Source organism: Pelophylax lessonae (genome assembly GCF_965119305.1).
Source record: "Pelophylax lessonae genome assembly, chromosome: 5".
Taxonomy (NCBI): domain Eukaryota; kingdom Metazoa; phylum Chordata; class Amphibia; order Anura; family Ranidae; genus Pelophylax; species Pelophylax lessonae.
This window is the reverse complement of record NC_138772.1, coordinates 96,024,136-96,049,783: the sequence shown is the minus strand read 5'-3', so window position 1 is coordinate 96,049,783 and position 25,648 is coordinate 96,024,136.

Sequence of the window (25,648 nt, the reverse complement as noted above, 5' to 3'; positions counted from 1 at the left end):
AGGTGGATCTCTCTCACACGTACCAACACAGACTATCCCCCAATTTAACTGATCCCCAAAGGTTTTTGATTAAATAGCGGAATAGAAAATATGATCCCAAAAAAGTGTATGTATATCACACGTACACAACCACACTAGGCCCCAATTACTATTGTTTGTACCCCTAAAAGGCTAGGAGTAGGGGGAGTATGGAACAGGCAGCACCCTCAAACCTTCAGAAGTATGAGATGAACCTCAACAACTTGGAAAGGTGGATCTCTCTCACACGTACCAACACAGACTATCCCCCAATTTAACTGATCCCCAAAGGTTTTTGATTAAATAGCGGAATAGAAAATATGATCCCAAAAAAGTGTATGTATATCACACGTACACAACCACACTAGGCCCCAATTACTATTGTTTGTACCCCTAAAAGGCTAGGAGTAGGGGGAGTATGGAACAGGCAGCACCCTCAAACCTTCAGAAGTATGAGATGAACCCCAACAACTTGGAAAGGTGGATCTCTCTCACACGTACCAACACAGACTATCCCCCAATTTAACTGATCCCCAAAGGTTTTTGATTAAATAGCGGAATAGAAAATATGATCCCAAAAAAGTGTATGTATATCACACGTACACAACCACACTAGGCCCCAATTACTATTGTTTGTACCCCTAAAAGGCTAGGAGTAGGGGGAGTATGGAACAGGCAGCACCCTCAAACCTTCAGAAGTATGAGATGAACCCCAACAACTTGGAAAGGTGGATCTCTCTCACACGTACCAACACAGACTATCCCCCAATTTAACTGATCCCCAGAGGTTTTTGATTAAATAGCGGAATAGAAAATATGATCCCAAAAAAGTGTATGTATATCACACGTACACAACCACACTAGGCCCCAATTACTATTGTTTGTACCCCTAAAAGGCTAGGAGTAGGGGGAGTATGGAACAGGCAGCACCCTCAAACCTTCAGAAGTATGAGATGAACCCCAACAACTTGGAAAGGTGGATCTCTCTCACACGTACCAACACAGACTATCCCCCAATTTAACTGATCCCCAAAGGTTTTTGATTAAATAGCGGAATAGAAAATATGATCCCAAAAAAGTGTATGTATATCACACGTACACAACCACACTAGGCCCCAATTACTATTGTTTGTACCCCTAAAAGGCTAGGAGTAGGGGGAGTATGGAACAGGCAGCACCCTCAAACCTTCAGAAGTATGAGATGAACCCCAACAACTTGGAAAGGTGGATCTCTCTCACACGTACCAACACAGACTATCCCCCAATTTAACTGATCCCCAGAGGTTTTTGATTAAATAGCGGAATAGAAAATATGATCCCAAAAAAGTGTATGTATATCACACGTACACAACCACACTAGGCCCCAATTACTATTGTTTGTACCCCTAAAAGGCTAGGAGTAGGGGGAGTATGGAACAGGCAGCACCCTCAAACCTTCAGAAGTATGAGATGAACCCCAACAACTTGGAAAGGTGGATCTCTCTCACACGTACCAACACAGACTATCCCCCAATTTAACTGATCCCCAAAGGTTTTTGATTAAATAGCGGAATAGAAAATATGATCCCAAAAAAGTGTATGTATATCACACGTACACAACCACACTAGGCCCCAATTACTATTGTTTGTACCCCTAAAAGGCTAGGAGTAGGGGGAGTATGGAACAGGCAGCACCCTCAAACCTTCAGAAGTATGAGATGAACCCCAACAACTTGGAAAGGTGGATCTCTCTCACACGTACCAACACAGACTATCCCCCAATTTAACTGATCCCCAGAGGTTTTTGATTAAATAGCGGAATAGAAAATATGATCCCAAAAAAGTGTATGTATATCACACGTACACAACCACACTAGGCCCCAATTACTATTGTTTGTACCCCTAAAAGGCTAGGAGTAGGGGGAGTATGGAACAGGCAGCACCCTCAAACCTTCAGAAGTATGAGATGAACCCCAACAACTTGGAAAGGTGGATCTCTCTCACACGTACCAACACAGACTATCCCCCAATTTAACTGATCCCCAAAGGTTTTTGATTCAATAGCGGAATAGAAAATATGATCCCAAAAAAGTGTATGTATATCACACGTACACAACCACACTAGGCCCCAATTACTATTGTTTGTACCCCTAAAAGGCTAGGAGTAGGGGGAGTATGGAACAGGCAGCACCCTCAAACCTTCAGAAGTATGAGATGAACCCCAACAACTTGGAAAGGTGGATCTCTCTCACACGTACCAACACAGACTATCCCCCAATTTAACTGATCCCCAAAGGTTTTTGATTAAATAGCGGAATAGAAAATATGATCCCAAAAAAGTGTATGTATATCACACGTACACAACCACACTAGGCCCCAATTACTATTGTTTGTACCCCTAAAAGGCTAGGAGTAGGGGGAGTATGGAACAGGCAGCACCCTCAAACCTTCAGAAGTATGAGATGAACCCCAACAACTTGGAAAGGTGGATCTCTCTCACACGTACCAACACAGACTATCCCCCAATTTAACTGATCCCCAAAGGTTTTTGATTAAATAGCGGAATAGAAAATATGATCCCAAAAAAGTGTATGTATATCACACGTACACAACCACACTAGGCCCCAATTACTATTGTTTGTACCCCTAAAAGGCTAGGAGTAGGGGGAGTATGGAACAGGCAGCACCCTCAAACCTTCAGAAGTATGAGATGAACCTCAACAACTTGGAAAGGTGGATCTCTCTCACACGTACCAACACAGACTATCCCCCAATTTAACTGATCCCCAAAGGTTTTTGATTAAATAGCGGAATAGAAAATATGATCCCAAAAAAGTGTATGTATATCACACGTACACAACCACACTAGGCCCCAATTACTATTGTTTGTACCCCTAAAAGGCTAGGAGTAGGGGGAGTATGTAACAGGCAGCACCCTCAAACCTTCAGAAGTATGAGATGAACCCCAACAACTTGGAAAGGTGGATCTCTCTCACACGTACCAACACAGACTATCCCCCAATTTAACTGATCCCCAAAGGTTTTTGATTAAATAGCGGAATAGAAAATATGATCCCAAAAAAGTGTATGTATATCACACGTACACAACCACACTAGGCCCCAATTACTATTGTTTGTACCCCTAAAAGGCTAGGAGTAGGGGGAGTATGGAACAGGCAGCACCCTCAAACCTTCAGAAGTATGAGATGAACCTCAACAACTTGGAAAGGTGGATCTCTCTCACACGTACCAACACAGACTATCCCCCAATTTAACTGATCCCCAAAGGTTTTTGATTAAATAGCGGAATAGAAAATATGATCCCAAAAAAGTGTATGTATATCACACGTACACAACCACACTAGGCCCCAATTACTATTGTTTGTACCCCTAAAAGGCTAGGAGTAGGGGGAGTATGGAACAGGCAGCACCCTCAAACCTTCAGAAGTATGAGATGAACCCCAACAACTTGGAAAGGTGGATCTCTCTCACACGTACCAACACAGACTATCCCCCAATTTAACTGATCCCCAGAGGTTTTTGATTAAATAGCGGAATAGAAAATATGATCCCAAAAAAGTGTATGTATATCACACGTACACAACCACACTAGGCCCCAATTACTATTGTTTGTACCCCTAAAAGGCTAGGAGTAGGGGGAGTATGGAACAGGCAGCACCCTCAAACCTTCAGAAGTATGAGATGAACCTCAACAACTTGGAAAGGTGGATCTCTCTCACACGTACCAACACAGACTATCCCCCAATTTAACTGATCCCCAAAGGTTTTTGATTAAATAGCGGAATAGAAAATATGATCCCAAAAAAGTGTATGTATATCACACGTACACAACCACACTAGGCCCCAATTACTATTGTTTGTACCCCTAAAAGGCTAGGAGTAGGGGGAGTATGGAACAGGCAGCACCCTCAAACCTTCAGAAGTATGAGATGAACCCCAACAACTTGGAAAGGTGGATCTCTCTCACACGTACCAACACAGACTATCCCCCAATTTAACTGATCCCCAGAGGTTTTTGATTAAATAGCGGAATAGAAAATATGATCCCAAAAAAGTGTATGTATATCACACGTACACAACCACACTAGGCCCCAATTACTATTGTTTGTACCCCTAAAAGGCTAGGAGTAGGGGGAGTATGGAACAGGCAGCACCCTCAAACCTTCAGAAGTATGAGATGAACCCCAACAACTTGGAAAGGTGGATCTCTCTCACACGTACCAACACAGACTATCCCCCAATTTAACTGATCCCCAGAGGTTTTTGATTAAATAGCGGAATAGAAAATATGATCCCAAAAAAGTGTATGTATATCACACGTACACAACCACACTAGGCCCCAATTACTATTGTTTGTACCCCTAAAAGGCTAGGAGTAGGGGGAGTATGGAACAGGCAGCACCCTCAAACCTTCAGAAGTATGAGATGAACCCCAACAACTTGGAAAGGTGGATCTCTCTCACACGTACCAACACAGACTATCCCCCAATTTAACTGATCCCCAAAGGTTTTTGATTAAATAGCGGAATAGAAAATATGATCCCAAAAAAGTGTATGTATATCACACGTACACAACCACACTAGGCCCCAATTACTATTGTTTGTACCCCTAAAAGGCTAGATGAGGAGTAGGGGGAGTATGGAACAGGCAGCACCCTCAAACCTTCAGTATGAGATTGTGTTCACTGTACCCCACAAAGATTGAGTTCACTGCACCCCACAATGATTGTGTTCACTGCACCCCACAAAGATTGTGTTCACTGCACCTCACAAAGATTGTGTTCACTGTACCCCCCAAAGATTGTGTTCACTGCACCCCACAAAGATTCTGTTCACTGTACCCCACAAAGATTGTGTTCACTGCACCCCAAAAAGATTGTGTTCACTGCACCCCAAAAAGGATGTTGTTCACTGCACCCCAAAAAGGATGTTGTTCACTCCACCCCAAAAAGATTGTGTTCACTGCACCCCACAAAGATTGTGTTCACTGCACCCCAAAAAGATTGTGTTCACTGCACCCCAAAAATGATTTTGTTCACTGCACCCCAAAAAGGATTTTGTTCACTGCACCCCAAAAAGGATGTTGTTCACTCCACCCCAAAAAGATTGTGTTCACTGCACCCCAAAAAGATTGTGTTCACTGCACCCCACAAAGGATTTTGTTCACTGCACCCCAAAAAGATTGTGTTCACTGCACCCCAAAAAGGATGTTGTTCACTGCACCCCAAAAAGGATTTTGTTCACTGCACCCCAAAAAGATTGTGTTCACTGCACCCCACAAAGGATTTTGTTCACTGCACCCCACAAAGATTGTGTTCACTGCACACCAAAAAGGATTGTGTTCACTGCACCCCAAAAAGATTTTGTTCACTGCACCCCAAAAAGATTGTGTTCACTGCAGCCCAAAAAGATTGTGTTCACTGCAGCCCAAAAAGATTGTGTTCACTGCAGCCCAAAAAGATTGTGTTCACTGCAGCCCAAAAAGATTGTGTTCACTGCAGCCCAAAAAGATTGTGTTCACTGCAGCTCACACACAGAAAAATGGATGTGGATCACTGACACCTGCCTATCTCCAATCCCACACCACACAGCAATATCGATTGTAGTTTGTAGAACACAGTTTCCCTAAAATTCAGCAGACTCTGTCCCTAACAGGATTGAGAAGAGATCGTAGATCAGGATTGAGTGCAGACCCCACCCCCCACACAGCAATATCGATTGTAGTTTGTAGAAGACACTGACCCTATATAATTCAGCAGACTCTATCCCTAAAATGCCTACAACTCGCCCTGCCTAAACACTCCGACCTGTCCCTCAATTCTATCCGGACACAAATGGTTTTTTCCTGCCTATCTTTCCCTAATCAGCAGCCAGCACGTTGATGTGTGCTCTGTCCCTGAATCTAAGCAGCATAATGACGCCGCTGCGGCTGCCTCGAACTTATAAAGACTTGGTCACATGCTTCAGACGGCCAATCACAGCTACTGAGACATTTGCAGGCATGGCTGGGATGGCTTAAGGCACACCAGTTAAACGATTGTTGATTGGCTGTTGAAAGCCCGCCATGAAAAGAGCGCCAAAGCATGCAAAACCCGGAAATAAAACGACCGAACACGGATTTTTACCCGAACATACAGTAAAGTGTCCGTGTCCGTGTTCGGGTACAAAAAATCTAATTATTCGGTACGAACACGAATAATACAGTCCGTGTTCGCTCAACACTAGTTACTAGGGGACACGACCTGGTAGTTACCGCCGCAGCAAATCCATCCCGCCTTGCGGCGGGCTCTGGTGAAGACCAGTAACTGCTTAGAACCAGTCCTCTAGTACAACCCGTGCCATCGCCTCTCTGGTCCAGAGGATCCACTACCAGTCCTGCCGGTTCGTGACATTTGAAAGGGGCATGTACGCTGGTCCCTACATTGAGGGGCATGTACGCTGGTCACTGCATTGAAAGGGGGCATGTACGCTGGTCACTACATTGAGGGGCATGTACGCTTGTCACTACATTGAAAGGGGCATGTACGCTGGTCACTGCATTGAAAGGGGGCCTGTACGCTGGTCACTACATTGAAAGGGTACATGTATACTGGTCACTACATTGAAAGGGTATATGTATACTGGTCACTACATTGAAAGGGGGCCTGTACGCTTGTCACTACATTGAAAGGGGGTCTGTACTGTGGGGTTTGTGCTAGGGGGTCTGTACTGTGGGGTTTGTGCCACTCTCAGTCAGTGTATCCCATAATAGGGTGTCTCTCACAGTATATCCCATAATAGGGCCCCTGCTCCCTATTATAGGATATACTAGTACTGATGGACCCCTTAATATGTGATATATTGGGAGAATTTGTTCACGCAAGCAAAATACAGGGGACAAAATGGGTGGAGTCTATACGGGGTGTGGTTTCTGAGAAATGGGAGGGGTCAAAATAAAAGGGCGGGGTCTTGCGCCCCCCCATCTTAAAACTTCACCAGCCGCCACTGAGTTATACTTTAACCGAAAGCCCCCTTTTTGGCCCTTCTAAGAGTGTTAGCTACAGTTCAAATGCTATGCAGTTCATTATGAGTTTTAAAAAAAATCTCCAGGCAAATCTACACATAAATTTGCTAGGTCTGCGAATCTTGAACCTATGGTTGCTGTCAACCCAAACCTCATCCCCTGCGATAACATAGGGGCCAGCAGAAGAAATCACTGAGCACAGAAATGATTCAGGCATCCAAAACTCCTGGCACTTACAGATGCAAGACATGTAAATGTTCATTCTTTTCTTTGTAGGATGGACTTTTTAAATAATTTTCTAATCTGGGACAGCTGCTTTAAAGTGAACCTGTTGCTTTGCATAGGGTGGTAAAGCATAGGAAAGCATTACGCCATGTTGCATTCAAAAGTTATTATTGAGAGCTGGTTTGAAGTTTAGCTCAGCTTTTTTGGTATTTGCTCACAATACACAACATTTATTGTCCTTTCAGTTTCAGATTTAATTGAAAAAATTGGGATAATATACAGGAAAGGATGGAGCATTTTCTTTTCCTACTTACTGTATAGGAGACATATTCCACCATCAATCTTACCTGAAATCAATAAAGTATAATTTGCTTTAATGTCATACTCTGCATTTTTGTCTTGACACCATTTATTATCCATGAAAGGGCCTTGTCAAAAGCTTTGTTGAAACTGCAGTTCATTAATACAAGAACAGAACATTCCAAGAAATAGTTTATATTAAAATCATTATGTCCATTTTATCTTTGTTTCGTTCTTTATAACAAGGAACTAGCTGACCCAGGGGTTCTCTGCTTCAGCTTTCTGAAACAGCAAAACAGATTATATATGTCATCCACACACTCAGTAAATCCATGTTGGGGGACTTTAAAGCGTTAGGACTTTAGTGTAGTAAACCTCTTCAATCTACTCTTGACAACTAGAATTTAAGGGTCATCTTTACTACTAGAATACTTATTTTCAGTACTTTTCTTTTTTTTTCTTTAAAGTTGAACTATGAGCAAAATATAAATTGAAATACATCCTGCAGTCATTACCACTATGGTTTTTGTTATTAAGTTCCCCAGTGACATAATTTTTGCCCATTGACCCTGCCAGTGGATTTGTTTTTTCACTTCCTGTAATATGGTCATAACCTGGGCTTTTTTTTTTCTGCCAGAACTTGCCAGAACTCCATTTCAGCACCTCAGCCAATGGATATTGGTAGCGGAGGGAACTACACTTACCAGCCACTTTATTAGCTACACCTTTCTAGTACAGGGTTGGATCCCCTTTTGCCTTCAGAACTGCCCTAATTCTTTGTGACATAGTTTCAACAAGATTTTGGAAACATTCCTCAGAGATTTTGCTCCATATTTACATGATAGCATCAAGCAGTTGCTCCAGATTTGTCAGCTACACATCTATGGTGTGAATCTCCCGCCACATCCCAAAAGGGCTCTGTTGGATTGAGATCTGGTTACTGTGGAGGACATTGGAGTACAGTGACCTCATTGTCATGTTCAAGAAACCAGTTTGATATGGTTTGAGCTTTGTGACATGGTGTATTATCCTGCTGGAAGTAGCCACCAGAAGATGGGTACATTGTAGTCAAAAAGGGACGGACATGGTCAGCAACAATACCTAGTAGATCACTCTTCAAACTTGTTGGTGTATATGTCTGCTCGTACCTCATACAGGCAGGTATATACTCACTGACAGGAAGAGACAATAAACATACCTAGAGCACTCAACAGCGCCCTGGTAGTTCATTGAGAACTACAAGCCAACAGCCGCAAAGGCTGCTGGTACTTGTAGTTTCCCATTCCCATTTTTTTTAATAGTGACAGGGAACGGGGGGAGAAGGTCTCATCTCCTATTTGCTGTCACAAGGTGCAGTAGATCAGGGAGACACTGCAGGCGTGGGAACATGTCAAATGTTCCACCCTAAAAATGGGTGGAAAATGCAGCATATTCCCAAAGATGAATTTTAGAGTCCTTTAAAACGAAACCAGAAGTAACTTTAAACAGTATCTAAACCTAAAAACAAAGATATTTTTTGCAGCTTATCAGCCCTTAGATGGGGTGGCTGCAGTCGTTTTCTTTTTTCAAGCTTTTTTTTTTCTTTTATCTTCACCTTGTAATTCCGCACATAACATATTTTCTGTCCTAGGATGACACATATCTCACTCACCTTTCTGAATCATGAAAACAAAAACAGGAAAGGAATACTGGGAAATCCCATTGTCATCTTTTGCATAACTTAGATGGACAGGGTCCTGTAGTCCTTAGAACAATATAAGTGATATAGTCATCATGGGCATAGTGCACAGAAAGTTATCAGTTAACTAGACTTCTGGCAGGATCAACATGTATTTCTTGGCATTTATAAAAAACATATAACAAAACGTTTTAAAGGGCATATTAAACAGAGAAAAATGAGCAACCAAGTTCATTTTTAGGGTTTACATACACTTTAAATAAATTTGACATTTTATTTTGTCTGAGTACCAGCATCTCAAGTCATGCATGGAGAAAGAATTTTAATTGAGTGCGACACTATTTCTCTTCCACTTTCATCACGGGCATCTTAGGATGTAGTTAAAGTTAATATTTGTCCGTCTTCTTCATAGCATATTTTGTTTTATGGGAAGCTAATGCTAAAAGACCCAATTAATGAAGATAGTTTATGCCTATGCATTATTATAATGGATTCCTTTGTTCTATACTTTCTCTGTGTCAAGACTAAGTCATTAATCAATTGATGCTGAAAAATAATTGTCTAGTTCTTAACAATTTTCCATTGTTAAAACATTTGGAATTTTAAGATAAAGATGCACTGGCTGCTCTGAAAAAAAAATACAGTTTTAGATTACCCTCCATGGAAATGTGAGCATATTGTTTGAAATGCAAAGTAGTTGACCTAATGTTAATGTATTTTAGTGAACTGTTGTTCAATTGACTATTCAATCTTTTTCTCGAAGAGTCGACTTCATTAATAAATTAAAATGTTTTTGTCTGTTATTATATTACCCCAGCTATAAATCACATTTTGCAAAGCATCAGGTTAACACAAAATTGGCAGGTTAAAAGAGAATGTATTTTTCAACAAAGCTCGTGTAAAAGAAATACCTGAAGTGACTAATGAAGAAGTTAGCCAACTGGCAGCAATCGTTTTCCAAACCTAGGTAGGCTTTGTCAGGCCCGTAACAGCTGTGACCCCTGGAGTTCCATTACACATATTTTTAAAGGGAATTTATGTCCTTCCTAATTTTGTTTTCCCAGCTTAATGCAGCACAACACACTAATCGCGCTTTACTGCTTGTCTGATCTCAATGCAAGTCTATGGATCATCTAAAGAGAATCAATTGAAATTGGCATTTGTCCAGTTTTGAATTGTTATGAAGCTTAAATTGATACTAAACACATACTGTTTAATTTACATTGACCCTTCTATTTCTGTATATACAGTAGATGATTGTAATTATTTTATTTGAAAAACCATCTATGTACTTTTTCTTAATCAATATACAACTGTCACATGACCCATATCTTTCCCACCCTGTGTGCAGGGAAACATAAACAGGAGGAGCTTCTAGTCCTCTGCTTACGGTCACATGTTCAAAATAAAACATAAAAACAAAAACAACAACTATTGAGATACAGAGTAAAAATAAATAAAAAGGATCATTAAACTGTTTTACATTGTCATACAAATATATATTTGAAATTAAATCTTTATTATTTTCTGGAAATAACATGGTGCGGGCAGATTTCTGTCAGTCACAGGCTGTGCCATGCCCCTTCAGCCTGTCTTAGAATAAAAGGGAGTTGAAGCCTCCATTAATCTACGTGTGATATTCCACCCCCATTGAGTATAGCTGGTTAGTGGGCATAGAGAAGGAGGGAGGTAATGGGCTGTCATTTACCACTGTGTATACACTCATGTGTGTGCCTTTATAGTCAATGGGTTGCTCAAATGTAATAGGGAGGAAATGCTCAGCATAGAAACTTACTGAAATCTGAGCATGTGCAGAGTTGTCACCACAGCTGCAAAAGCCTCAGCTGAATTGGGAATATAGATAAAAGGTGAGAGCAGCAAGATCATCCAGGTTTTTTGCAGAATACATAAAACAAATCTCAAAATGACTGAGTTAATATGAACAGCATGTAATACACCTTTTTTTGATAGTTTTTTTATGATGTGGTTTTAGTGACACTTTCAAAAAATGGTGTATGGAAAACACCAATAACCTACTGTACTGACATACTTACATATTAAGAGAAAGTTGAGTAATTATTTGTCCTAAATATATACAAAAAAAAACAACTATTTTATTTAAAAAACATTAAATGTTTATTCCAAAATTTCCCAAAAAAGCATTGCTAAAAAGTTGTGTACATTCCAGGACATTAATTAAAATATAGCTTCCTATTCAGTGCCCATTTGCCTTTTTTATAGCCACTCTTGAATTGTCTCAATGATTTTTATTTGTGCTGTTATTTACCGTATACACTCGAGTATAAGCCGAGTTTTTCAGCACATTTTTTTGTGCTGAAAACGTCCCCCTCGGCTTATACTCGAGTCAAGGAAAAAAAAAAATTCCCTGGCCGCTCCAACGGGCTTAAGCTTTAAAAATGGCGCCGCCCGTCGCATACATGTCACCGTGAACGCGCCGCCGCCGCTCGGGAGAGGCCGGGAATAGCCGAAATTATACGAGCGGCGGCGGCGCGTGCGCAATGACGTGTCGCGCCGGGCGGCGCCATTTTTAAAATGAAGGCGCCTCTGGAACAGGTAAGTGACACTACCTGCCATTATGAAGGGCTGCGGGCACACTACAAGGGATGCAGTGCTGCGGGCATGGTCCACCTGTACCATGCCCACAGCACTGCATCTCCTGTAGTATGCCCACAACCCCGGATCCTCTTGTACCATGCCAGTACCCTGCATTCTCCTGTACCATGCCAGTACCCTGCATTCTCCTGCACCATGCCAGTACCCTGCATTCTCCTGCACCATGCCAGTACCCTGCACTCTCCTGCACCATGCCAGTACCCTGCATTCTCCTGCACCATTCCAGTACCCTGCATTCTCCTGCACCATGCCAGTACCCTGCATTCTGCACCATGCCAGTACCCTGCATTCTCCTGCACCATGCCAGTACCCTGCATTCTCCTGCACCATGCCAGTACCCTGCATTCTGCACCATGCCAGTACCCTGCATTCTCCTGCACCATGCCAGTACCCTGCATTCTCCTGTACCATGCCAGTACCCTGCATTCTCCTGCACCATGCCAGTACCCTGCATTCTCCTGCACCATGCCAGTCACCCTGCATTCTCCTGTACCATGCCCACCGCCCTGCATTCTCACCCTAGGCTTATACTCGAGTCAATGATTTTTCCCATCTTTTTGTGGTAAAAGTAGGGGCCTCGGCTTATACTCGGGTCGGCTTATACTCGAGTATATACGGTAGTGGTATTCTCACCTCAGAGAAATTGCTCATAAATTTGCTAAATAAGAAAGTTGAAGTTACCTGTTACATAGAAGCATGTGACTGGTCAAAGCACTAAAACACAAGGGGGTTGGTTTACAAAAACTGGTGCAAATCTGCTGCTGCTCTGTACAGAAACCAATCAGCTTCCAGGTTTTTTTTTTTGTCAAAGCCTAATTAAGCAAGCTGAAGTTAGAAGCTGATTGGCTACAATTTACAGCTGCACCAGATTTTACTAAATCAACCCCACGGTCAGCTAATGTGGCAGCCCCCAAGCACTTGACTAATGAAGTAAAAAAAAATGAAAGCAAAACATGAAAAGTACTTACCCAAACTTGCTTATCCATGTCTTTATGGACCTTGCTTTGTGCACTGGAGAATGCAAAGGGTGGGCCAACTCAATATTGAACCCTACGGACTAAGACTGGGATACCATTAAAGTTCATGTGCGTGTAAAGGCAGGATACTTTTGGTAATATAGTGAATATATATATATATATATATATATATATATGTATGCACCGTGTTTCCCTAAAAATAAGCCCGGGTCTTTTATTAATTTTGGCACCAAAAGACCCAGTAGGTCTTATTTTTGGGGTAGGTCTTGTCTATAATGTGGTGTCTTCTCCCTCCCACTCTATTACTGTGTTATATAATGTCCAGTGTGTGTGTTTCTGTAATCTAATTGTGTGGAATACCTTCGGTACAGCGCCGCTCAGTGCTCAGCACATCTCCTGCACTGCTCTCCTTCTCTTCTCCCCCGCTGACAGCTGGAGGTCACAGAAGTGCCAGCAGAGGGAGGAGAGAGCCAAAATACATTAATGTATGCAATACCGACAGCGGCCAGCAGAGGGAGGAGAGAGTCGAGATACGGGCATGTGTGCTTCAGTGACCCACTCTGAACACTGCAGAGGGGAGGGGCTGAGATCTCCTACTGACAGCTATGAGAGGAGGAGAAGAGCAGAGCGGGGAATCAGCTGAGCGCCGAGTGTGGCTGTACCTGAAGGTATTTCACACAATTAGATTTCAGAAACACACTGGACAATTTTATAACACAGTAATAGAGTGGATGCTAGGATTTTACAAACACTAAACTAGGGCTTATTTTAGGGGTAGGGCTTATATTGCAGCCCTCTATGAAAATAACAGTAGGTCTTATTTTCAGGGTAGGTCTTATTTTCGGGGAAACACGGTATATATATATATATATATATATATATATATATATATATATACGGTATATCAGTGAGTTTAATATTTATTGGGTGTAAAACATGACAATATTTTTAGCTTTTAATTGTAAAGCCTTGTTCACATGGGCTTACCTAAGCACATGCTCGTGGGGGGGCTGTATTCGCCTGCATAAATATGGGCTGGTTTTCCATGTGTACTTGTTCAGGCAGTTACATTCATGTTTACCGTTCTAAGTAAGGCTAAGTAGCACTCAGCGGCGTCACCCACAAAATGCTGGAGGACAGAAGTGGAAAGAAATTTACCACAGTTCTGGCCACTTCCTGCCACTAATGTCACTGGAGGTCACAGCAGAAACCTTGGGAAATGTCACAATTCCAAAGATCTCAAGAAGACAGTCCATCATGTGCCATTTTTGATCTTCAGCTTTCCCAGGAGCCCACGAGAAGACTGTGACATCACCCTGACCTATGTGAACCCACCAGTTGCTGGGGAAAAAGTTATACTAGTTATACTCATTTAACAAAAATATTTACAAATGCTGTCCCTTTAAGATGTTTTTCAGTCACCCTTTTTGTTGATGCTGGAAATAATATTACTAGCAAAGATGACAATAAAGATTGTAGAAAAAATAAAATATGTCTCTATTTTCTGAAGCCAGAAATGTAACAGTAATATTAGTGAACAAGTAAACAATAATGGGTTCAGGGTTATTTACTAAAAGGTTAAATGCAGGAGAATTTAAAACAAACGGTGAAATAGTGAAACAGTCCAACTAAAAATGTATATAATGTTTGGGGGTTCTAAATAATTTTCTAGCAAAAAAAATGATGATTTTTACATGAAGGAGAGAAGTGTCAGAATTGTTCTGTGTGGCAAGTGGTTAATTACCATAAGTAAGTAATATACAAATAATTATTATATATTGTTTTTAAGGTAATTTACTATATTTTCAAAAACTGTACTCAAGCAGGTGGCTTAAAGGACAAATTACTGAAGTTTGTAGTTATAGCTTCAATCCAGTAATTTCACGGTAAAGAGATAAATAATAAATTACAGTACAACCTTGGATTGGGAGTAACTTGGTTTGAGAGCGTTTTGCAAGATAAGCAATTTTTTTTATAAATTTTGACTTGATAAACAAGCGATGTCTTGATATATAAGTAGAGTCATGTCACAACTGAGTATAAAAGAGAAGAGAAGCGCCTCTAAGTGTAGCAATATGGTTACATTTAATGAAGGTACAACATTTAGCAACTCACATGGTTGATGATTAAAAGAGGCACATCTAAGTATGCAGGCATCCGGGGTAAAGCTGTCCACAATGTCCGTCCTCCTCACTGCCATCACTGCCATCTCTTCCACACTACACTCCACGAACGCTTCAAGCCTCACTTTTTAGATCGCTCTACTGCAGGGTAGTATTCCCGGACTGCAGACTGACGGTGCTAAGAAGGATGGTCTATGTGGACAGCTTTACCTCAGTTGCCTTCATACTTAGATGTGCCTGTTTTATCGTCATCCATGTGAGTTGCTAAATGTTGTACCTTCATTAAATGTAACCATATTGCTACACTTCGAGGCACCTCTCTTCTCTTTTATACTCAGTTCTGACATGACTCTACTTATATATCAAGACATTGCTTGTTTATCAAGTCAAAATTTATTGAAAAAAATTGCTTGTCTTGCAAAATGCTCTCAAACCAAGTTACTCCCAATCCAAGGTTTTACTGTAATTTATTATTTATCTATGTATTGTGAAATTACTGGATTGAAGTTAAAACTTCAAACTTCATATGCCTCTCTTCTCTTTTATACTTTGTAGCTCGTGCTGGATTTTGCTTCTAATCTCCTTGTGAAGGCACTATTTGTGGATGAACATTTTATAGTTACACAAGCTATCACATTGCTATAATCTTTTTAAATAGACTATAAACTGAAGGATTTATGAATAGAGTTGAGCAAACACCTGGATGTCCATGTTCGGCAGGTTTGGTCGAACTTGGAAAAAAAAGTCTGGGTTCGTGACCCGAACTTAACCCAAACTTTACCCCGATCCCGAAACCCATTGAAGTCAATGGTGACCCGAACTTTTGAGCACTAAAATGGCTCTAAAAAAAACATGGAAAGGGCTAGAGGGCTGCAAATGGCAGCAAAATCTTCTTAAGAGCATGGCAAGTGCTCTGCAAACAAATGTGGATAGGGAAATAACTTAAAATAACATAAAAACATAAAAACAAAAAATAATCATCTTGATCTAGGAGGATGAGGCCCATGTGGAGTAAGAGGTTTAAATTAGGTTACACCCCAAAAGAGTGAGAAAGATAGATCAAAAATACAACAATGGCTGGGTATGGCCGGTATACATGTCTATTCTGCACAATGTACGGACAAGTCCTGTGGGATCCATGCCTGGTTCATTTTAATGAACGTGAGCTTGTCCACATTAGCTCTGGACAGGCGGCTGCGCTTGTCTGTGATAACGCCCCCAGCCATGTTAAATACACGTTCAGATAATTCACTGGCTGCAGGGCAGGCCAGCACCTCCAAGGCGTAAAGTGCAAGCTCAGGCCATGTGCCCAATTTGGAGACCCAGAAGTTGAAGCGGGCAGACCCGTCATTCAGTACGTGTATAGTACGTAATGAACGGTAAGGAACTGTATATGGTATATGGCAAGGAATGGTGATGGGGGCAGGGGGGGGGTTCCCCCTTTTGGGTTGAAACTGGCCTTGGAAAAGGTATGTGTCCCTGGTTGTGGGCCCGACTTTCCCAAAGCTGTCTAAGTTCTGAGGCCTTCTGGTAGGGACGGGCTGCACTGGTCTTTCCAGGGACCGGGATTCTGAAAATCCTGTGGTGTATGTGCCCCTGGAGTGGCAGTCCAGGGGTGCCATAATTCACGGTGGATGACAACACTATGAGTATGGCACCAAGGACACTGCACTTCCTACACACAATTTTCACACCTGCCTCGAGGGCCGGGCCTTTTGGTCAGGAGTCAGGACCAGAGGAATTTTTTATTCCTGGCCGAAGGGCCTGTCATAGTATTGCAACGTGGCACTAACCTTGCACTCCACTATCCCTTTCCCCACTTTTATGTGTTATGTGTCTCACGTTTTGTGTTTTTTATTGTGTCAGTACACTTTATTTTGCACAGCGTGATTAGTAGGGTGTAGGTCATTGGGCCTGTCCCTGAAAGTCTTGGGAGGGGGTGGATATGGCCTTCTGGCTTGGTTCGCCCTCTCGCATGGGGTCTCTCTTCGGGAGAGCCCCACCTAGTACTTGGGATGGTCTGTTTCAGCAGACCTCCTAAAGAACGGGGCTGCCTGGTTTAGGCCAGGTGAGCCAGTGTAAATACTCCAGTCCCTGTCAGGAGCCTTGCGCCCCGGGGGATCCGGGTCAGGGACCATGTGTACACCCTGTGCACTTTTTGTGTTTCACTTTTTTGGTGTGCACTTTTTTATGCACCCACCAGGTGATAGTCTGAGTGTGTTCACACACCCCACAGGCTTAAAAAAAAAAAAAACAGCTGGTGGTCCTGGTTGTTGTGGCGTGCCAACAAAGCTTTTCCACATTTCATACATGCTAACCCTGCCTTCTGAGGTGCTGGCGGTGCCCTGGCTGCATTGGCGACCTCCTCCTCCACCTTTGCCTTGTGCTTCCACTGTGCCCCCGCTGTCAGGTGGGAATGCCACCAGCATCGCTTCTCGACCTTTTGGCTAAGATCTAGTGTAGTATCTGTTGTTATCTGTTATCTGGGTGCCACCCTGCTGTGAACATGGTTCCTCCTCCTCCATCTCCTCCTCCTCATCCTCCACCTCGTCATCCTTCAGAACTGTGCCCTTGCTGGACAATTGTGTACCTGGCGTTTGTAGGTGCAGGAACCCACCCTCTGAGCCACTTGTGAATGACTGCCCTGAAAGCCTTGGAAATGATCACTGCTCCGGATGCGGAGGCGGTAGAGGATGAGGATGAGGAAGCGGAGTAGGAGGAGTTAGCAACAGGAGGCAAACTGAAGCGCCCTGCAATCCTCGGTGGTGGAAGGAGATGTGCCAAACAAATTTAAAGGGTGTATCTCACAGTAACATAATAAGCAAACACTGCAAAATTATTATTTTTTTCCCTAAATGGGTGTTTATTGAATAGAAGAATAGAACAACAGCATCTAAAAGGGTGTATCTCACACGTACAGATACAAACTAGGCCGCAATTTAATATTTTTTCCCTAAATGGGTGTTTATTGAATAGCGGAATAGAACAACAGTATACAATGGGTATATCTCACAGTAACATATGCAGACTAGGCCGCAATTTTATTTTTTTCCCCTAAATGGGTGTTTATTGAATAGTGGAATAGAACAACAGTATCCAAAGGGTGTATCTCACAGTAAGGTATGAATGAAAACATTTTATTTTTCCCTTTAATTGGTGATTTTTGAAGAGCAGATTAGAACACAGCAGTGTCTAAAGGCTTTATCTCACAGTAACATATAAAGGAAAAAAAGAAAAAAAAAATGTTCCCTTTAAATTGGTGATTTTTGAATAGCAGATTAGAACAACAGTGTCTAAACGCTGTATGTCACGATAAATATGATGGAAAAAAATTTTTTTTTTTAAATTCCAGATTAAGCAGACACATATGCCCTGAGCATGCATTACATGGCCGCTACACGCCGCACGCCGCCCACCTAACAGGTTGGATACTGTTGTTGTTCTGCTATTGAATAAAAAGCCATTTGAATGAAAAACTGAAAAATAATGATTTTTTCCTAGAAACTGAAAAATACTTATTTTCCCTTTAAATTGGTGCTTTTTGAATAGCAGATTAGAACAACAGTGTCTAAACACTGTATGTCACAGTAAAATATGAAGGAAAACATTTTCTTTTTTTAAATCCATATTAAGCAGACACATATGCACTGAGCTTGCATTACATGGCTGCTGCACGCCGCACGCCGCCAACCTAACAGACTGATAAAAGTTTTTTTTTTCCTCCCTTCTCCTCACTGGGCTCAGGTCAGGGCAAAAAGATTGGGCACTGCACCCCCACACAATAAAATCAATGTAGATCGCTGTCTGATTAACCACTTAAGCCCCAGAAGATTTTACCCCCTTCCTGACCAGGGGGTATTTTGCGATTCGGCACTGCGTGATTTTAACGGACAATTGCGCGGTCGTGCGACGCTGTACCTAAACGAATTTGTCGTCCTTTTTTTCCCACAAACAGAGCTTTCTTTTGGTGGTATTTGTTTACTTAAGCGATTTATTGATCGTGCGCTATAAACAAAAAAAGAGCGTAAATTTTGCAAAAATAACAATATTTTTCACATTTTTTTATATGAAATTCCCCAAAAAATGTAAAAATCAAAATTTTTTAACATTTTCAGCCAATTTGTTTTATGCTACATATGTTTGGTAAAAAAAATTGCAAAAAGCATATTTTGATTGGTTTGCGCAAAAGTTATCGCGTTTACTAACAAAGGGAAAGATTTTTGTCATTTTTTTGTTTTTGTTTTTAACGCGTAATGGCGGCGATCTGCGTTTTTTTTGCGGTACTGCGACATTGCGGTGGACAGATCGGACCCTTGACTGAAATTATTTACACTTTTGGGGTTACCAGTGACATTTCTACAGTAATCAGTGCTATACATATGCACTGTTACTGTAAAATTACACTGGCAGTGAAGGGGTTAACTTTATTTGAGAGGGAGGGGCTGTGTGTGTCCCTAGGGGCGTGATTCTAACTGTGATTGGTTGTGGCTTGAGCTGTAGGAACAATGATCAACAGTCCTACATAGTAGAACCGTATGATCATTGTTTCTACACATCGGGTCCGCCGGTCACACGCGCGGGGGGGGTCCGTGACCACGTGGGAGCGGGAGCGTGCCGGCGGCGGTGCACGCTCGCTCCCCAGAGCCTCACAGGCTAGTGACATATATATACGTCACTTTGCCTGTGAGGGGCTGACCGCCACAGTATATCTACTTGCGGCGGTCGGCAAGTGGTTAAAGAAGATTCTTCCTATTCTTTCCCTGAAAGCAATCTCCAGCCTGCCCCTACAATAATCTCCTATCTCTCCCTCAGCAGCATCAGGAACCTCTCACTACAGTAGTTAGAGCAGAATGACGTGCGCGCTACGTGACTCCAGCTTATATAGAGGCTGGGTCACATGCTGCACTGGCCAATCACAGCCATGCCATTAGTAGGCATGGCTGTGATGGCTTCTAAGGGCACACTAGTTAAACGCTTGTTGATTGGCTGCCCTGCAGCTGTTGAAACCGCGCCATTAAAACCACGTCAAAACATGAAATAAATTACCGAACAACAGACTTTATCCCGAACATACAGTAAAATGTTCGGGTCCGTGTCCGGGTACCGAACACCCAAAAGTCCGGCACGATCCCGAACAATACAGTCCATGTTCTCTCAACCCTATTTATGAATAAATGGTTGTGGAACGAATCATCTGAGTTTGGGAAAATTAGCTTTGATATAAGAGTGCTTTGGATTACAAGCATGTTTCCGGAACAAATTATGCTTGTAATCCAAGGTTTTACCGTAGTATATTATTTTGCATGAATAAAAAAGTACCTTTTCAGCAGCAGATTCTTCCTCTTAACTGTGTGAGAAAAACATGGAATATGCCCCGTTCTATGACACTGCAGTGAGAGGAGAGCCTCTACTGCAGCATTTTTATTAGACAGCTTGGTGCTTTACCATTGGTCCAAGGCTTCAAGCTGTCATTATGCTCAACGCCTCTGACATCCTCAAAGTCTGCTGCTGCAAACAGCATGTGCCAGCTTGTATTTAAACTGGCTGAGCTGTATGTAGTTTCTGACAGGCTGCAAGGAACCCAGTATCTCCAGGACCATAGGTGCTAGGAGCCCCAAATTTTGACCAGTGGTGGGGTAGGACTTTAGCTACCTATCCCCCAATTTGGGGTCTCTGTGACCCCCGGTCACTGAGCTACAACCTTCAAAGCTCGATCGTGACTGCACTGACTGCCTGCACATCCCTGAATGATATTATCTTTAGACGCTGTCATTATTTATTCATAAACAGAGAGACATTATACTTGCCTTTTTTATCTGACCTAATGACCATAGACAAATACAGTTGGATTCATGTTTTAAGAGCTGTCTTGTCCTTCTTTGGATAGCAGTTAACTTATCGAAAATTCACCAGCATAATGGTCATGTTTCCTATATAGACCTATAGATCAAGCTGCATCTCCTTCTTACAACAAGCAGTTATTCTGCCACATATAGGCATACCCTGCATTACGTACCCACACTCGCGAGTATAGACACATCTACAGGGAAATAATGGGGTGTCTATGGGAAATCTTGGACAACTTGGCATGGCACTGCTCCTGGTTTTTAACATTGGCATGTATGGGAAATCTTGGTCAGCTTGATATGGCACTGCTCCCGAACGATAGGTGATAGGGACACCAAACTTAGGGAGCACCGAGAGGGGACCCAGGGCTACAACATATATTTTGGGGTCAGCCAGCTTGCCTAGGTAATTTACCATGTCGTAGTCCTGGGTCCTATTAAAGTGCTTCCTAAGTTTGGTGTCCTTGTCACTTATAGTTCAGGAGCAGTGCTTTGGCAAGCTGGCCAAGATTCCCCATAGAGCTAGTGTATTTACATGCATTGAGAAGTGAAAAAAGGTATTGCTTCACTTTAAGTACATTTTCGTTTTACATACATGCTCTGGTCCCATTGTTTACTTAAAAGTGGGGTATGCCCGTACTTTGCTGTTTACAGTGATAGCTAAATCTCATCAAAATGGGTGGTCCAGGTAACTGCCCACCCCCAATATTATTCAGGGAACAAAAGTTATTTGAAAGCACCATATAGACTTTGGTGTTTCCTCTTGAGTAATTGCCCTGTTGAATACACCAAGTACACAAATTTTCAATTTTAATGGAGTTAAATCATCTCTAATTGTGTGCACATGTTTTTTATCCTATTCCAAGAAACGACAATCTAATTTATTATGAAAGAAGTCTCTATTAACATATTTATAAATTCAACCTTCTTCATTCTGCAGTAAGTAAAGGTCTCTCTTATATGAACCATCTCTTATTTAAATTTAACTAACTTCGCTCTTGGAAATAACACCATTGAACCTAATGTCATACAACATTATCGGCACAGTAATTTGCAACAATGGGCTCATTGTATTCATTTTCATATATTCCCTTATCAGAAAAATTCAGGGAGAGAGAAATTCACGTCTCTATGTGAAAGAAATTGAAGTCATAAAACAAAGATAATATGATGGGGCACACAATTACCTGAAAAAGCTGAAAGAAAAAGTCTACAATGATTTTCAAAGTTTTTAAAACTTTTTTCTCTTTGCAGTGCTTTTTGTCTTCCATTCTATTCCATATTTGACCTGATTAATAAGTTATTGCTTGAACATTAGGCATATATACCATCCTAATCTAGTTGATAAAATGCAGTTAGATGACAATAATAATGGAAACTGAGATATAGTAAATTAAAAATAACTTATATTCAAATTCCTGCTCTGAATTAGTGAATTGAATCATATTTGAGTAAGTATGGTTATTGCTAAGACAAAAATATAATGGCACAAATTACCAAATGATGATATAAAAATTATGAAGTAAAACTGATCAAACTAACTCGAAGATTTGACATTCATTGCAAAAGCAATATAGGAGTGAAGTGTTTAAAATTTTTGGGGGTTAACTGACATTTTTTATTTCTTCATGTCAAATAACATGATGCAGTGGCAGAGCTAGTAAAAGTAAATTTGTTGATTTACTGGCAGACAGCTAGAAGTCTTGCCTTATATAATGCTTTCTTCAAATGATTGAACACAACACTATCCATCAATTACTTTTCGGTTGTCCTAGTAAAAAAATATAGGTTAAGTTTGGTCTAACTTTTTATAGTTGACTTTTTTTCATTTGTAGTATATGTATTTATGTCTTTTCTTTTACACTCTGTTATTACCCCTGGATGAAAATGATTGATAATAGAACATTTTAATGTTCTGATTATGCCATATTTCTAGGCAGAAAAGGCTGGTGAATGGCCTAAGAATGGGGTTCAACCTATGTTGTATATGCATGATCCATCCACTTGAAGGCTTGTTTGTTAGCTGACTGTATGAGAAATATGATCGCTCAGATAAAGGAAAGGGGGCACCTTTGGATTTGCCTAAGAGATTGGTCAGCTGGGATTTTTTCTGCTGCCCAATCCAGGGAAAAATTATTAGTTGAAATATAGTGTTAATTTAGCCATTAAACAATGTCTAAAATAGTTGACAAACCTCTGCAAAGCCCAATGGGAGCCTAAAATAAAAATCCCAAACTTTTCTTTTGTTTTGGAAAGGGTAGGGAATGATTAAAACTCTATTAAGTTTTTTGCCATTTGCGTCCTATTGGGGATATTTTCCTTATTTTCCAGTCTTGTAGAAAAAAATGGAAGTAGGAGGACATTTCTCCAAAGTGAGGAGAAACCTTTTTGTAGACGGTAGTCAATGCAACACCTTTCCACACTGAATTCCTTCTTCTGTTTACTTTCCCTTATGTTCAGGCCCAAGACTATGGGCACCAGGATAAACAGATAGGGGAGATTGCCCCAGCTGGAACATAGGCAGTAACAAAAACCTGAGAGGGTCTCACCTTCTGTGCCTATCCAAAAGGTTAAAAAAAAAAAAACATTTTTGGCTTAGTTACTTTTTAAAGGGATTGTAAAGGCAGAAGGATTTTTTTTTCTCTTAATGCAATCTATGCATTAATATAAAAAAAAACCTTCTGTGCGCATCAGATCCTCTCAAGTTCAGCCCCCTAATAATTACCTTAGCCCGTCTTGCAGCGATGTTGCAAGAGTGTCTAAGCGATTAGCTCCCGCTGCTGTCAATCAAAATCATTTAGCCAAACAGGAGAGGAGGGACGGGGCCGGACCGCAGCTCCGTGTCTGTATGGACACAGGGAGCTGTGACTCGGCTCAAGTGCCCTCATAGTAAGCTGCTTGCTGTGGGGGCACACAACAGGAGTGATGGGCCAGGAGAGCCAAAGAGGGACCCGAGAAGAGGTTATTTTTTTTAAATAACAAACATGTTATACTTACCTGCTCTATGCAGTTGGTTTTGCATAGAGCAGGTAAGTATAACATGTTTGTTATTTAAATTAGACTTTACAATCACTTTAAAGGGAACTTACCCTTTAACCTTACTGGACACAGCTATTCTATGGAGCTTAAAGTGATGTTAAAACCTAACTTCTCCCATTGGATATTATTTAGTCTGTTAAATATACAATGTAATTTTTTTTTGTTATATACAGTATGTTCAAAAAGGGCAAATACTGTAATACTTGTTGATCATGTCAGGAAGTCAGAGCTGTGCTGTGCACATCTCTCGTGTTACTCAAGGAGGGTAATTAGCCCTCCTATCTTGGACCACAGAAGAATTAGCCTCTATGTTTTTGAGAGAAGTATACGGGGAAGACTTTAATAATTTATTAAAAGGCAGCTGGGCAGGGCTGACAATTCCACATTGACAGTCGACATTTATGTTCTGTGTTTTCAGCCCACAACAAGAGTTAAGCTTGCCAGAATGTTGGCTGGTAAAGCAGGGCACAGCCAAGATTGAAACCATCTACTTGGGTACAGCCAGCCTGTGGGGTTTTTTTGCATGTGATCACTGCCAGCAGCTATAGCTACTAGCAGTAATCATCATTTTTTCCGACAGCTGGGGAAACATGGGCTGGGCTCCTTCAGCCCCACAACCCCCCCCCAGAAGAATACAACAGCACTGTGCACTGCAGGAGGGATTCCCCAGCAACACTGATTGTGTTGATGGGAATGGGGTGAAAATCAAATCATCTATGGCTTTATGGCTTGCCTTAGGAGCTGAGTGCGTTTCTGGAAGGATAACAGCCAATTTCTGTACTGGCAGGTTATTAAAGGGAGAAAACATGGAGAAATGCGCATGTATTGCAGAGGTGTATGGTTTTATTTTTCCCTGAGCAAAAGTAGCTTTGTTTTATTTTGCTCTGACATACGCTTTAAGCAGCAAGTACTTACCTTTCATTTGCTCACCAGCTCCTCTGATCTATAGCAGCTCTCTTCTTACCAGAGACATCCAAAAATTTATAAACTTATGATGTTCCTCCTGCCACATTACAATGCAGTACATGAGAGGGAGTGAACCTTAAGTACACAATGCTTACACTCTATTGAGTAAAGTGAACCTCTTTTTTGGCTATTATGTAAGACAGAAGTACTTGACAATAATTATTCCAATTAATATGTTTGGCTAATGCATTTAAGCCAGTCTATAGTACATCTAAATGAGAAGCATAAGCAATCATCGAGAAAAAAAAACAACTAGGATGATTTACTTTGTCAAGCTTAAGTAGCAAAACAGTTCTAAAATGTATCTATTTGCATCTGGACGAAAAAAGGAAATTCACAGACACAGCAGAAAATCAAATAATGATAGCCCAGCTCTGCTGTGTATAATGAAGCCTATTTACTGGCTTAGCTCCAAGAGGAAGACTCCTCAGGGAAACAATGCCCATTTACAGATCTCATTGATTTTGTATAAAATGAAGTCTAGGCTGTCGGTAGAGTTTAAAAGAACTGAAATCTACAGCAAAATTACCAGTGTATCCGCCAATAGGAGAGAGAATGGGTATATCAGAAGGATGTGAGTCGCTTCCAATTTTCATGAATACTTTGGGTTTATGGGTTTGTGGGTCTTAATAGAAAGGTTTTAGCTGTTAAATACTATACATTTTATTAGTATTGTGTAGAATATATTAAAGAAATAATGGGGCCCAATTGTAAGATAACTCACAAAAGAATATCTTAACCACTTATAGTAGTATATTGCACTCTGTTATGTACACTCATTTAAACTAAAAGTTTCTAAATTAATGCTTAAGGAACTGATTTTTTTTTTTTTTTTTCAA